The following is a 13,258-nucleotide window of genomic DNA, read 5'->3' on the forward strand; positions in this document are numbered from 1 at the left end:
TTTCATCCACACACTCATAATCAATCATTGCCTTCCTTTCATTCAGTTCACCATCCACCCTTCTCATCACTCGCCATGTATACCTGTGGATCATTTTGTGCCTCAAGAGGGTATTGGCTACCACCAACACCCTCCTGACACTAATGTCCACTAAAGCACTGCCATTCTCATCTATTTCATCAGGCATCCCCCCCTCACCAACTACTCCATCCACCTTCACATTCCCTACTTTACCATTAATATCACCAATCAAAAACACTCTCTCATTCCTTTCAAACTTCCATGCACACTTTCCATGCACACTTTCACATTTGTCCAGAACTCTTCTCTCACTCTGCTTGCACGGTCTTGCATTGGCGCATACATGCAACAATCGCCCAAATTTTTAGTCCAACTTTCAATCTTACCCACACAATCCTTGAGCCAACTGATCCATATTCTCTTACATTCTCCTTCCATCTGTTTACTCACAACAATACACACTCCTTCTTTTGCCCTCTCATTCTCACCTACGCCTGCACATATACCTCATCCATACTCCCATTCTCTCACACTCTCACCTCTCCATTTAGTTTCAGTTAATTCCCATACGTCCACTTTCGCACCCTCAAGAACCTGATGATGGAAATAATAATGAAATGAAATTTTATATATATCTGTATGTATATCTATCTATCTATTTATCTATCTATATCAATATCTATAACTACCTATCTATCTATCTATATCTATCTATCTATCTATCTATATATCTATATATATGTCTATCTATCTATTGCCAGACGCCTCAATCCCGTTTGGGGTGGCCACAAACAAATCGCCTCCAAGTCGCCCTGTCCCCCGCCATTTCACTGCCCTGCTCCCAACTCACACCCCCCTCTCTCATATACCTCTCCACCCCATCCCTCCATCTCATCCTCAGGCTCCCCCTCACTCTTCCCCCCCTCCACCTCACTCACACTCTTTTCGTCAGTCTTTCACCCTCCATCCTCTCCACAAGGCCAAACCACCACAGTGTGTTCCTCATAACGCTCCCTATCACATCCACATCACCACCACAACGTATGTATGTATATATATATATATATATATATATATATATATATATATATATATATATATTCGTATGAAAGTATGTTTCCATGCCGATAATATAATAGTAATTCTCACGCGTAATTTATTTGTAAAGCATCTTCTCCCCACGATTTGTCAAGGGATTCACCAAGTTTTATTTCTTTTCAGCAACTAACCCAGCCACACCTATGCCTGTGACTCGCACTTTTGGTTGTAAATGAGGTTTTCCAACCAGATGCGTGAATCAGTATTTTCATCTCTCTTAGTTACAATGCATGCGATTAAGAGTTTGGAACCAGTAGGCTAGAAATTTAGTTTGCAAATTTATTTCGTCTATCACCTTATCAGCCATCTTGCAGTATGAAATATAAAAGCTATTGGTTGGTGTACTGGGCACTGTGATTCTGAATGCCTCATAAATCAGGACGCAATCTTATCTACCTTCACAAATGTCTATTTACATGAAGCAATTAGTAAGCGTTCATCATGATTTTGGGGGATTGGGAGTTGCCTAAATAAAAAAGATATTTACAGTATGCATCTCAGACCCAGTACTTGTCAATTTCGTAAATAGTAATGATAATAAATAACATCAAAGTTAAACGCCATCGCTTCAGCATAGAATACATATTACCATATTCCTTCACATACATATTTACCCCCTGGGGGTAGGTTTTTTTTCAAGAATACTCCCCCAGTATCCCTGCTTGTCGTAAAAGGCGACTAAAAGGGTTGGCGGAGGGTTAGTGCCCCTCCCCGGAAAACAACTAACTAAAAAAACAAACAAGAAGCCTCGGACAAGGACTGACCAAACGATGACGACCCAGGACCGGACAAAGGACTTGGTAATGAGTACATGGAATGTAAGAGGAGCGAATGATGAGGTGAAAGAGAGAGAGATTGTCCAGGTGCTTGAGGGTGCGAAAGTGGATGTATGTGGAATAACTGAAACAAAATAGTGAGGAGAAAGTGTGAGAGAATGGGAGTATGGATGGGGTATATGTGCAGGAGTAGATGAGAATGAGAGGGCAAAGGAAGGAGTGTGTATAGTTGTAAGTAAAAGATGGAAGAAGAGCGTAAGACAGTATGGATCAGTTGGGTCAAGGATTGTGTGGGTAAAGTTGAAAGTTGGAATACAAATGTGGGCGATTGTGTGTGTGTATGCGCCAACGCAAGATCGTGCTAGAAGAGTGAGAGAAGAGTTCTGGACAAATGTGGAAGTGTGCATGGAAAAGTTTGGAAGGAATGAGAGAATGTTTTTGATTGGTGATATGAATGGTAAAGTTGGTAATGTGAAGGTGGATGGAATAGTTGGTGATTGGGGTGTGCCTGCCGAGATAGATGAGAATGGGAGTGCGTTAGTGGACATTTGTGCTGGGAGGGGGTTGGTGATAGCCAATACCCTCTTCAGGAATAAAATGATCCACAGGTATACATGGCGAGTGATGAGAAGGGTGGGTGGTGAACTGAATGAAAGGAAGGCAATGATTGATTATGTGTGTGTGGATGAAAGGATGCGAAGATGTGTAAAGGATGCAAGAGTGTATAGAGGTTGGGGGGAGTGGACTTTCTGACCACTACTTGGTGGTGGCCAGAATTAGGATGCAAGTAAGATGGAGGAATAGAAGAAGGGAAAGACGAGAGGAAGGAGTAGTTGCAAGGAGAGTGGAAAGGTTACAAGAGGATGAGAAAAAGGGAGAGTATAAGAGAGAAGTGGAGGAACGATTGGGCAAATATGAATTGGAGCAGATGGGAGACATGGAAGGTGTGTGTAAGATATTTACAGAAGAAATATGTGCAGCATGTGATGTGGTGTGTGGAAGGAAGAGAAGACGGAGGGGGGTGCAAGGAACAGCGTGGTGGACCGAAGAGGTGAAACAGGCTGTGGCACAAAAGAAGAAAGCATACAATGAATGGATGAGAAATAGGGGCGTGGAAGAAGTTGAGAGGCGGAAGAGAGAGTTATATGTGGAAAGGAAGAGAGAGGTGAAAAGATTAGTAAGAGAGAGTAAGAAGAGAGTGGATGAGGAATTTGGATGGAATTTGAGTGTAAAGTGGAGGGACTGTAAGAAAATGTTCTGGAGAGAAGTGAAAAGAGTAAGACAGGGTGGAAGTGAAGTTAGCAGGGGAGTGAAAGATAAAAATGGTAGATTACTAGTGGAGAAGGGAGAAAAAGTGAGCAGATGGAGAGAACACTTTAAGGAATTGTTGAACGTAGAGGATGGAAGTAATGTGAGTATAAGTGGCTGGGGAATGGCTGGGAGAAGGAGGGAGGTGAGAAGACAGGAAGAAATCAGTAGGATAGAAGTTGTGGAAACAATGAAGAAAGTTAAATCGGGGAAAGCCCCAGGAATTGATGGAGTGTGTGGTGAAATGCTGAAGCACGGGGGAGAGATAGTAGTAGAATGGATGTGGAAGATGTGCAGATTGGCCTGGGAGGAAGGTAGAGTCCCGGAGGATTGGAAGTCAGGTATAATTATTCCCTTGTACAAAGGAAAAGGGGAAAAAGAAGTGTGTGGTAATCATAGGGGCATTTGTCTTCTTAGTATAATAGGAAAAGTGTATGGTAGGATGCTTATAGACAGAGTTAGAGAAAGAACAGAGAAATTAGTTGGAGAAGAACAGGGAGGCTTTAGGAAGGGAAGAGGTTGTGTAGATCAGATATTCATTCTTAGATCTTTAGTGGAAAAGTTTCTAGAGAAGGGAAAGAAGTTGTATGCGGCTTTCATGGATTTGGAGAAAGCATATGGCAGGGTGGATAGACAAGGATTGTGGAAAGTGTTAAGAATATATGGAGTAGATTGGAAGTTGTTGAATGCTGTGAAGAGTATGTACGATGGTGCGAGGGCTGCAGTGCGTGTGGATGGTGAACTAAGTGAATTTTTCTCTTTGAAAGTTGGTTTGAAACAAGGATGTGTCATGTCTCCATGGTTGTTCAATCTGTACATGGATGGGGTAATAAAAGTGGTACAAGGTAGGGTAGTGGATGTTGGAGTGACCCTGGTGAGAGAGGATAGTGTTTGGAAACTCCCTGTACTGTTGTTTGCAGATGATACTGTGTTGTTGAGTGAAGACGAAGGGGAGCTGCAAGGCTTGGTGGATGAGTTTGAGAGAGTGTGTAAGAAACGGAACCTAAAGGTGAATGTAGGGAAGAGTAAAGTGATGGTCTTTGAGAGAGGTGAAGTTAGTGAATGTACAGCGAGGTTAGATGGTGAGGAATTGGAAAATGTGAGTACGTTTAAGTATTTGGGTAGTGTGATGAGTAAGGATGGAGGTTTGGAGGGTGAAGTGCTTGAAAGGGTACAGCAGGGAAGAAAGGTTGCTGGTTCCTTGAAAGCAGTGATAAGAAACAGGGAAGTGAGCATGGAAGTGAAAAAGTTACTACATGACAGTATTGTGATACCAACTCTAACGTACGGAAGTGAAGCTTGGACATTGTTGGAAGGACACAAGTCAAGAGTGAGAGCAGTGGAAATGAGTTATTTAAGAGGAGCCTGTGGAGTCACGTGGAGAGACAGGCTGACGAATGAGGATATAAAGGAGTGTTGTGGTGTGGATGTGGATGTGATAGGAAGCGTTATGAGGAACACACTGAGGTGGTTTGGCCATGTGGAGAGGATGGAGGGTGAAAGACTGACGAAGAGAGTGTATGTGAGTGAGGTGGAGGGGGGAAGAGGGAGGGGGAGGCCGAGGATGAGATGGAGGGATGGGGTGGAGAGGTATATGAGAGAGGGGGGTGTGAGTTGGGAGCAGGGTAGTGAAATGGCGGGGGCAGGGCGACTTGGAGGCGATTTGTTTGTGGCCACCCCAAACGGGATTGAGGCGTCTGGCAATAGATAGATAGATAGATATTCCTTCACCTTAACTGAGCTCGGATTTTCGTCATTTTGCGGAAAGCTTGCCTTTGCTCAACAGCACAATATACCACGACTGGGACTACACATCATTTTTCCTAAAACTTCTTCCTAATTACCTTCATGTCTGTTGTCAATCTCTAGTCACAAGATGGTGTGGTGGCAAATTTAGGCCAAGTTGACTTTTTTTTTTTTTCATGTGCCCGACTCTGCGCATAGGCTTCACAGCCTGCTCCCAAGGCCCAGTATCCTCCTAAATACCATACACCTCTACATGTCACCACTTCGGCGCTAACATCCACCGCCCATGTGAATACATGCTAGAGATGTCTCATACAAACTGGTGTATTGGTAATAGCGGGGGTATTTTTACGACAAGTCGGTGGGTCTTCTGGTAGATCAGTAAAGTCTGATTTTATGAAATTCAAATCCTTATACTGTTCCCTGCTCCAGCGGAGATTTGAACCTGGGTCCTACCGATTGAGGCACCGCCTCCCCCTCAGAGTTTATGTGTATGCCTAAAGATCAATATAATATAAACAATTATCTAATTGTTATATTATTTTGTATACATTAGATCAGTGGCAGATCTAGAGGAGCTTCAATGTGTCTAGACCCCCCCTTTTTTTTAAGTGGCTTTTTTTTTTATTGTTATTGTTGTTGTGGCTGTTTTAGCCTCATCTGAAAGAGAAGCCAATGGGCTACAAGCAGCAACTGCCCCTCTACTGCAGTCCACTTTCTTCCTCTCGAAGAAATGGAATGGAGCTGAATGACGCTTGTATATTCAGGCAGGTTATATCGCTGCATTCGTGGGTGAAAGCTGCAGTTTCCATGATCACCATTTTCTCTACAACAATTACACAGAATTGCTGAGGGAAAGAAGGCTACCATCTCAAAAATACCTTATCGCCCGAATCTGACACACGGAAGAAGTTCCATAGTATTTAGTTGTAAAATCAAGTTATAACGCATGTCGTTCTGTTATTACAAATTTTAATGCATTGTTGTCGTCAATAGAAATGTAAGGACAAATATTTCATTCCCCCACCCACAGATGTTGTGGATCATATGATTGCTCAGCTAATATAAATCAAGAGTTAACCGGAAAATAATACTAGAGTCGTCCTAGTCACTGGAGTTCATGGAGATTGTATTACTTCCTTCGCAGCTATGAGCTGTTATGACTCAGCCTCAAGAGAGAGAGAGAGAGAGAGAGAGAGAGAGAGAGAGAGAGAGAGAGAGAGATCGTCTAACGTTAGCTGCAACAAAGTTCTATTAGCTTCCTCGATCTATAAATACTTAACAGATCCTATATCCGACACTGAGTACCATAATCAGCATAACCTACAAACTTGAGTCCAGTTTGTTTGTTTTTTGTTATTTTTTCCCTACATCCAAGCCTTTTTATGCAGCATAGTGGAGACTCTGACCTAGAGGGGTTAAACACACTTTCAATCAAATCGCTGAACAATATTGTTGAATAATGGCAACAAAATAAATAAATAAAAACTCGGTTGGCGATGTGATTAATATACGAGTAGTTTAGAAGCAAAAAAAAAAAAAAAGCTCCAGTATGCCAGTTAGTCCACAAAAAGCAGCTACTGTCTTAGGGAAGTACAGATATAACAAATACTAAATATTCTTACAACCGCTGGCAGAAGTGCAAGGTGTATAGAATCCTTGGCGTGTGTGTCTGTTTCTGTCTGTTAGCGTATAAACAGAGTTGGTCAAGGCCACGGGGTGCTGTCAAAGGTTCTAACCATTAACAAAATTATTATTCCAAATCGAACAAACTCGATGAAAAAGTTGAGGGTTAACCGAACTCTTTTTTGAGCAGAGTAAACCAAATGTCAAGGTGACATCGCAGACAAGGTCGATTCTAACAGTTATGACTTTAATGAAACCAAACTTGTCGGAAAGGGGGAACGTCAGGCGAGGATGAAATATATAATTCGATTTTGAGAAGAATCTCTCGAAGGTCAAAGGTTTCCCATGTAGATCGATTGTGGGGCATATGTGTGGCACTTTGAATGCTTCTTCTTGTTCTGTTTGAAAACAGGAAAAAAATATTTTAAAATGATTATTAACATGCAGGGATAGGAAAAGAGGTAAACAAGAGATTATATAAGTAAAGGAAAAAAAAAACTTTTGAGGTGGGAAGAGTTTCAGTGTTCTGTACCCATTATTACATTCCACACTTTAAACAAAACATTTATAGCTGATGAAATGGAGTAATGGGTGAACAAGTACGATTCTACACCTATCCTAAGCACTGTTTTGACTTTGTGTTTTTTATCATCTGTTTTTGCAGTTTTCCATTCATATTTCACATCAGTCTTCAGGGTACGGGGATAACTCAATCCCCCATCCCTTTCTCTGGCCTGTCTCTTTTTAGGAACTAAAAAAAAACAGAGGAGAGGGGTCCCTAGTCCACTCACCCCGACCCTTTTAGTCGCCTTTTACGACACGCAGGGAATCCGGTGGCAGAATTCTTCCTAACTCAACTTGGCCGCAGAGTAGTAGCACCACCCCATTTGCGGCCAGATTGTGTCCCTCCCCCCTCTTGGGGGAAGCAGCCTAGTTATATAGATAGATAGATAGATTTCTCATCAATCATTTTAGACCTAAATTCTTGTTTTCAGGCCTTATAATCTTTCTACAGACGCTAGCTTCCCAATACACATTAGTTGTACATAGTAATAGCGAGAATCGCTGCTGGAATTACACATTATACGTACAGTGCTTACGAAGAGGTCTGAAAGGAGGTCTGGGTACAAGAGGATTTCTCGTGGCTTTACTTCGCATACTGCAGCTCGAATGCTGCTCCAAGTATGAAAAGATTCCTCCCCGGTTATTAAGAAAAGTTATGGTGCTTGACTCACTCGTGTAAGCCTTTTCGTTTTGGAGTTATGACTGATGAAGGAAAAAAGTGAGAACAAAACCAGTATTTTTGCTACCCGATTTCGCGACTCCTATGAAAGTCAGTGGGGCTTTGCGGGTAGCTTTGCACTTAAATGGCGAAGGTCTTCTCGTCACTATGCTTAAAGCCAGGTATCGTGAGCGTCTTGGTGCTTGCGCCCCATACCTTCCGTATAGGACGCCATTTTGAACCTGAGCCATATGGAATCAAGAAAACTACTTCTCAAAATCATTCCGTATGATTTTGTGGGTAAGTAAAGAAATTTGAGGACAAACTGTAAAACTGCGGGTCTGATACTGGATGGCATCAGTTACAGACATAACTTGCTACCAGATCCATCAGAACGACAACAGTAAAATACACATGTATTGAGAGGTATTGGCAAGATGATGACAATGTCTTTCTAATCCACTGAGTTCCATGGAATTAGCTACAAAAAGACGATAATCTGGTCCAAGTTAAGGTAAAAGTAACTACAGGTATCCTTCAGGTGACTGTGCACTAAGTGACAAGCCAAATGGTGTCCTGTAACTCCAGCTGAACGGGGTCTGTAAGACTTTTTATCCACTGAGTGGTTGGGGTCTATTTGCAAAGTAACACTACTCTCGGGCGACAAGGAAAGTCACCTTCGCCTTAAATGTCGGGACTGAGCAGCCTAGACACGGACCTCTACGCTCCTGATGAGGCAAAAAAGAATTAAATGACAGAAAGATCGATAGGTAAATTGTAAGAATGTACTCTTGTAATTCACACACACACACATACACACACACACACACAATCACAGTCAGAGAGAGAGAGAGAGAGAGAGAGAGAGAGAGAGAGAGAGAGAACCTGGTGGAGCGACCGATAATAAACCTAAAATTTTATGTATCTATCTATTGCCAGACGCCTTAATCCCGTACGGGGTGGCCACAAACAAATAGCCTCCATGTCACCCTGTCCCCCGCCATTTCACTGCCCTGCTCCCACCTCACACCCCCCTCTCATATACCTCTCCACTTCATCCCTCTATCTCATCCTCGTTCTCCCCCTTTCCCCCCCCCTCCACCTCACTCACATACACTCTTCTCGTCAGTCTCTCACCCTCCATCCTCTCCACATGGCCAAACCACCTCAGTGTGTTCTTCCTAACGCTTCCTATCACATCCACATCCACACCACAAAGTTTCTTTATATCCTCATTTGTCAGCCTGTCTTTCCATGTGACTCCATAGGCTCCTCTTAAATTACTCATCTCCACTGCTCTCGCTCTTGACTTGTGTCCTTCCAACAACGTCCAAGCTTCACTTCCATACGTTAGAGTTGGTATCACAATACTGTTATGTAGTAACTTTTTCACTTCCATGCTCACTTCCCTGTTTCTTATCACTGCTTTCAAGGAACCAGCAACCTTTTCTTCCTTGTTGTACCCTTTCAAGCACTTCACCCACCAATCTTCCATCCTTACTCATCACACTCCTCAAGTACTTAAACGTACTCACATTTTCCATTTCCTCACCATCCAATCTCACTGTACATTCACTGACTTCACCTCTCTCAAAGGCCAACACTTTACTCTTCCCTACATTCACCTTTAGATTCCGTTTCTTACTCACTCTCCCAAACTCATCCACCAAGCCTTGCAGCTCTCCTACGTCTTCATTTACCAACACAGTATCCTCTGCAAACAACAGTACAGGGAGTTTCCAAACGCTACCCTCTCTAACCAGGGCCACTCCAACATCCACTACCCTACCTTGTATCTGTTTTATTATCCCATCCTTGTACAGACTGAACAGCCATGGAGACATGACAAATCCCTGTTTCAACCCAACTCTCAAAGAGAAAAATTCTTTCAGTTCACCATCCACACGCACTGCAGCCTTAGCACCGTCATGCATACTCTTCACAGCATTCAGCAACTTCCCATCTACTCAATATATTCTTAATACTTTCCACAATCCTTGTCTATCCACCCTGTCATATGCTTTCTCTAAATCCATGAAGGCCGCATGCAACTTCTTTCCTTTCTGTAGAAATTATTCCACTAAAGATCTAAGAATGAATATCTGATCTACACAACCTCTTCCCTTCCTTAAGCCTCCCTATTCTTCTCCAACTAATTCCTCTGATATTTCCCTAACCCTGTCAATAGGTATCCTACCATACACCATTCCTCTTACACTAAGAGGACAAATGCCCCTATGATTACCACACACTTCTTTTTTCCCTTTTCCTTTGTACAAGGGAATAATTATTATTATTATTATTATTATTATTATTATTATTATTATTATTTTTATTTTTTTAACTCTCATTATTATTATTATTATTATTATTATTATTATTATTATTAGACTAGATGGTGGTGATGATGATGATGATGATGGTGGTGGTGATGATGATGATGATGGTGGTGGTGATGATGATGGTGGTGATAATGGTGGTGATGATGATGGTGGTGATGATGATGGTGGTGATGGTGGTGGTGATGATGGTGGTGGTGGTGATGGTGGTGGTGATTATGGTGATGGTGATGATGATGATGATGGTGGTGGTGATGATGATGACGATGGTGGTGGTGATGATGATGACGATGGTGGTGGTGATGATGATGGTGGTGATGGTGGTTGTGATGGTGATGGTGGTGGTGGTGGTTATTATTATTATCATTAGTATTAGTATTAGTACTCTTGTTATAATTGCTATTACTATGTTGACCAGTGTAGATCAAGGAACGTGTGTGTCTCCTCAGTGAGGTCCCAATAGCCCACACCCACTATATGTTATCCCTTTACGCCCCACATCTGCTCCACCTGTTTTATGTTCATATTAATTTACCCGACAGCTTCATTTCAAAGTAAGTTTAAGAATTTTCGAGCACACTAAACCACTTGTTTTCGCTCTGCTACGTACCTACTTTTCCCTTCAATCCAAGGACGACTATGAACTACGTCCTTATTTACAAACGATTTGGAAAGTCTTCCTGGTAACTGATGGAGGGAAGGTTCTATGAAAGCCCACGATTGAGAAAACTTTATATGGTGGGTAAGAGCTGATGTGAAGCAAAATTAGGCCACTGGGTGGAATGCTAGTGAGAATATTATGATGGTGGGTGACAGCGGATGTGAAGCAAGAGAAGGCCAATGAGTGTAATACTAAGAATACTAAGACGGTGGGTGGCAGCTGATGTGAAGCATGGAAAGGGCAGTGAGTGTAATGCTCCGCTGATAGTGTTAAGCTGGTGGTAACGGCAGAACTACGGTATCTTAACCCTCGCCTGAAGCATATGGAGAGATGTTTTGTCATTGTTTCAAAGATAAAAACTCCCCGAGATTAAAGTATATTTAAGGACAATTTGGCAGCTATATCAAATGTCTCCAGATAACTTTCTTTTGTCATCTTCTTTAAAATTTCTCCCATAAATAAGGACCAGGATCAACAGTATACCCTTTGATGTATAACAGCTGGTATACACTAAGGCATTTCTGTTGTAACCCCGTAATGGAGGGCTTGGAATATTCAGGAAGTATTGTAGTATTTTAAGGGATATTATATAATTATTGTTACGTCCTCACCCCACACTGCCACAGGCTCCAACAGCAGTAGTTCAGTACAGGAAGGACGTTGCCCAGTGAGTTGTTCTTCTATGGTCAGCCTTAAGGTGTACAATACACAAGATCAACTGAGGCGAAAATTAACACTGGCTCCTTAAAGTTGTCTTTATTTTCCAAATAATTTCACATAATGCTTTTCAACTTCATTGTTCTCACACAGCACTGGAGCTATACACACTTTACTAACTGCTGTTACACTTAATGCATGACCACACTTCACCGTTATTACACTTAATGCCTGACAACACTTCACTGTTATTACACTTAATGCTTGACACTTCACTGTTTTCCCAAGTTCCAGTGTTAAACAAACTTCAATAACCCGTCACTGTTTGCCACTGCTTTTACAAGTACCGAAAGTACACAATCTTCACTGACACAAAACCAACTGCACTCCACACAAACTGACCTGAAACCCGACTCAACTCCAAACCGACTGACTCATTAACTAAGCTCTTCCCCATCCTTATATAAACTTGCATTGTTCGAGAAACGTCTTAACTTTACAAGCATACCCTCGACGGGCAACAGATGCCAACTCAGATACATCAAAGCATGCAGAGTTGTCTCACATTAAATAACACTCTAAATCATTCACCATGCGAACTTAAATTACATAATTTAACAAGCAATCACTTAAATAAAACATTATAAAGAAAAAGAGCATAAAAATAAATTATTGTTTAACTTACGAAATAACTACGCTCACAAACAACAGGCAAACTGGCAACTCTGACTCGTACCGAAACTTACGGTACAAGAAACGTCCCGAAGGTACGAGATTACCTGACTGGCAAATCCCCCTTCATAACACTACCCCTCCCTAGTTCTTTGTCATCCCGACAAACTACATAGTATATACAAACATAAACCCTAATCCTAACAGAACATCCAACTGTACACAAAATAATCTTTCAACTTATCAGGTCTTCTTCTATGCCACTTCCGACGATGTCCTTGTTCCTCCACACAGTTCACTCCTGGAAGGTCTTGATCCTCTTCTTGACACAACACACATCATGGGTCCGACACCATTCTTCAACATCCTGACACATGCCAATCCAGAACTTGTGTTGCAGCCGACTTAGAATTATCTTCACTCCCAGGTGCCCACTAGTGATCTGGTTATGGGACTCATCCAAGATCTCAGACCTCATCTTATTCAGAACCACCCGTTGCCAACACTCGCTGAGGCCACTGGGCATCTCCCACTGACACTTCAGTAGTCCATTGTTCAGACAAAGAAGGACCCACTGACTCCAGTAGCTCTTGGTCGCAGGGCTTAACCTGGAAACTTCTTCCCAAGATGGTCGCACTGTACTCTGCTGCAGCCACTCTAGCACCGGTTGTAAATCTGCATCCTCCATTTGCATCCTCTCCAGGTCTTCTCCGTCCAACACTGGCCCCGTCACTACGGTACAGCTGCATTTCTTCCTATGATTCCCATTCCTACTACTCTTCTTGCTGTCTGTTTCTCTGTCTTCTTGCACACTATTCATCAACGTTCTCTTGCATTTCTTCAGTGGTGGTTCTTCTGCAGCCCGCTTCTTATCATCCCAACCATTCTGATCCGCAATTAACTCAAACTGTGCACGGTAAGCTTCCCAAGATACTCTACCATTAAATTCTTGAGGTTTCTTCTTAATTGGATCCCCATTATAGCCATGCACTTCACTGGTTTGGAGCCTAAAAACTGGGGCATCATCATTAAGGCCAGGAAATAAAACTTCTGCATTCTGATTATTGATTCCTGTAATGCTACCTTTAGATGCATGGGATCCGTCAAGATTCACCATACACTGTCCATTTTC

This window comes from Coenobita brevimanus, chromosome 45, assembly GCF_032717465.1.
Source record: "Coenobita brevimanus isolate Jiangsu-jjx chromosome 45, ASM3271746v2, whole genome shotgun sequence".
NCBI lineage: Eukaryota > Metazoa > Arthropoda > Malacostraca > Decapoda > Coenobitidae > Coenobita > Coenobita brevimanus.